The sequence below is a fragment of the Seriola lalandi genome, unplaced genomic scaffold (assembly GCF_002814215.2).
Source record: "Seriola lalandi dorsalis isolate HSWRI2012SDOR001 ecotype SW California unplaced genomic scaffold, Sedor1 jcf7180002049955, whole genome shotgun sequence".
Classification (NCBI taxonomy): domain Eukaryota; kingdom Metazoa; phylum Chordata; class Actinopteri; order Carangiformes; family Carangidae; genus Seriola; species Seriola lalandi.
In genome coordinates, this window is record NW_019520508.1 from 124,953 (window position 1) to 128,233 (window position 3,281).

The window sequence follows — 3,281 nt, forward strand, 5'->3', positions numbered from 1 at the left end:
CATTTTTCTCACTGTGTTAATGTGAGTACAAATGCACATGATTTCCACGGCATAGTCAAGCGCTAAAAGTAAACACATCCCTCACCAGCAGCAGGATATTATCATCTATCATTAAAGCAGTAAGCAGAGCTATTTGCATCATCCTGAGCATCGGAGCAGGCCAGGCTCCAGCGGTGCAGGCCATGCAGAACGAACAGCGCTGATGAAGTTTGAGGAGATGACATTCAGATGATGCCAACTCAACAGGAATCATCTGACACTGGTGAGCTGCTTTTTTTTATTTTTTTATTTGTGTTTTTGATTGGTGAATTAATGTTGAGATAAAATGTTAGGAATTAGTGACAAAAACGTTCATTGCAATTTCCTCAAGCCCAACGTGGCATTTATGTAAAATAGAAAAAAGTATTAAATCCTCATTCTATAGGCTGAAACCACTTAATATTGGGCATGTGTTGCCATGCTAACAGCACGGCTCTGTTGACGGGGATGTTAGTTTTGTCACTCCGTTCATTGCTTTAGTTACACTGAAATAGCTCAACAGCTAAATTTTGTACAGATTGTACATTTTGTATTCATGATCCCCAGAGGATGAACTTGATTTGAGTTAATTTACTACAGATACTCAAGACCCTCAAAGATGAAGTGTTGGAATTTTTATGATCCTCGAATTCTGACTCGAGCACCTCATCAAATCAAATTTTTAATTAGTCAGATATGATGGTTTATAGGCAGATACCTGCAAAACTAAAGACTTTTTCCTTCAGCCGCGGCTGTACTTTGTGTTTGGTGCTAATTAGTAAATGTTAGCATGCTAACAGGCTACACTAAGACAGTGAACATGGTAAATCTTATACCAACTTTACTGCCATACAGAGATGCCAGCATGGCTGTAGTTTTAGACATGTTGCTTCATAAACAACTTTATAAATTGTTTTTAGACACAAAATATTAAATTGATGGGATTAAATATTTCTCCCTCCTATAAGTATATTATATAAAAATCTGTGATTAAGACAGATGAAACGTACCCAAAAATGCAGCTTGACAGTTAGATGAATAAATAAAACAAACAAAACAGGAAAATCTACGGTTTTTGGTGGCTAATCCCAAAAAAAAAGAAAAGGAAAAATAAAACGTTAGGTGGCTGTTGGTGATTTTGTGCTTGTGACCCTCCTATTTCTAAAATCCTGCCTGTGGCAATGTAATTATTTCTGAATGTAATCGCAGTAGTTGTCTGTGGAGATTTTATTTCAACCAGACAAAGCTAATATGAACATCTGCTGTAGCTGCAATGAATTACTGAATCATGGCTTCTCTAGGCTTCAAATTATACTGCTTTTAATAATTCACCATAATCAGCATAAGCTACAGCACTATTCCCATATCACTAGTTGTAGATCCTGCATTTTCATTTTAACAAGGCCATATGCACAAGGCCAGTTATTAATATAAACATGCTGCTTTGACTGCTACTGCATATTCAGGCTCACCCCCCTCATTATAGTTAGAATTTGACAGCCTGATTTAGCCACACAGAAACATATGCTTCAACTGCTGGATGTGATCTGAAGGTATTTTTTTAAGCCTCACAACAGTTGCAAACAACTCAGTACATTTACTCAAGCACTGTATTCAGTTTCCGCTGCTCTACATCTCTACTTCACAACATTTCAGAGGGAAATATTGTACTTCGTATTAACTACCTGTTTATCTGGCAGCCAGTGACTTTGCGTATTTTGCCTTTTACTTTTCATACAAATTATATGCAGCTTTTTGTTGTCTTACCAAGCAAAAAAGAAATTATTTTAGATTCTTAATAAATGTGGGTAAGAATTTAGAAAAAAATATTTCAACCAGTTTAAAAGCAAATTACCTTCTAACATTTTTCTAAAATCAACCTTTAGTAATTCTAGTGCAAGAACCTACCTTATTTTGTATTGTTTCAAGATGCAGATGTTAGCTTCAGAACATGTTTTTAATTTAATTAAAAACTACACTGCAAATAAGGTTTTTTAGAAGTTTAAGACAGAAATGTCTTTCTAAGTCTGGTATATTTAACCACCCAACATTTTAAAGTGTTTGAAATCACCTCAACCACCTATAACAAAATTGCTGCTCACAAATTAATACATCAGTGATAGTAATCTGGGCACAGGACATTTACTTGTATTTTTTACATAGTTGTAGACATACTTCTTCCATTACTGATAACAGCAGAAAAGACAGAAATTAGAGAGTACAATAGTCTCACAGCAGACTGAGGATCATCTGAAGCACAATAGGAGACCTTGGCTGATATAATTTAGACTGTAGTGAAACAACTCATTGTTCCTCAGTGAGCGGCTGACTGAGTGTGTCGTCTCTGTGGTGTAACAGTGACTCATCTGCCCGTCGCGTCTGAAGCCTCAGCTGTCTGAACTGATTGATAGAACAGAGACTGAGGCATAGGACTGAAAGCCATGAAGCTATATTCAATTTTTACACAATATCTCAGCAGTGGAAATGACTAATATTTGTGTCCAGGTCATTAATGGAGAAGCTGAGGCATCATAAATCTACTTAAGTGTCACATTTCAGTCCTTTGTTTTAACTAATAGTCAACCAGAAGGAGTTAGTGCTGAAGGACAACTCTGTTGTTGTTCTATGATTTTATTATTGTTGACAAATCCCATGGAAGGACTAAAACACACAGTAAGTTGTAAAACTGGAGTATCAACTGGGAAACTGCCCAGGAGGTGCCCTAAAAGCCCCAGGTCATTCCATTTGGTTTTTATCTTCATAATTTGATTAATCACTAATTTGTTAGAAAATTGTACCACTGAAGAATATTATAAACTATGACATGCTGCATCTTTTGTCCCAAATCATGTAGAGGAATTAAATCTAGTTTTAAGACTATTGTGCTCCTTAAACTGTAAACTGCTTCCCATTTTCTGCGAAGTAATTAATCCACAGAAAGCAGTTGTTTAGTTACCAGTCTAGAACAATGACTGTATATAAAGATGGACAACGCATCTCTACTTCCTCCCACTGTACAAAAATTAAGACCAACTATCTCTGATACAGGCACTGCCGTCTTGCACTGGTGATATCATTTGGAGCCAGAGTCTGCGCGGGTTTATGACTTTGACTGCAGCTAACCACCACGGGGCGATCAAGATGTTTTCTACTTCTTCATCCTCTCATGTTGGACTGAGGGCAAACCAAAGTGGATGCTACAGAGACTCATTATCGCCTCTTGAGGTACAAAGTGGTATTGTAAGACAGGATGGGCTGCGGCT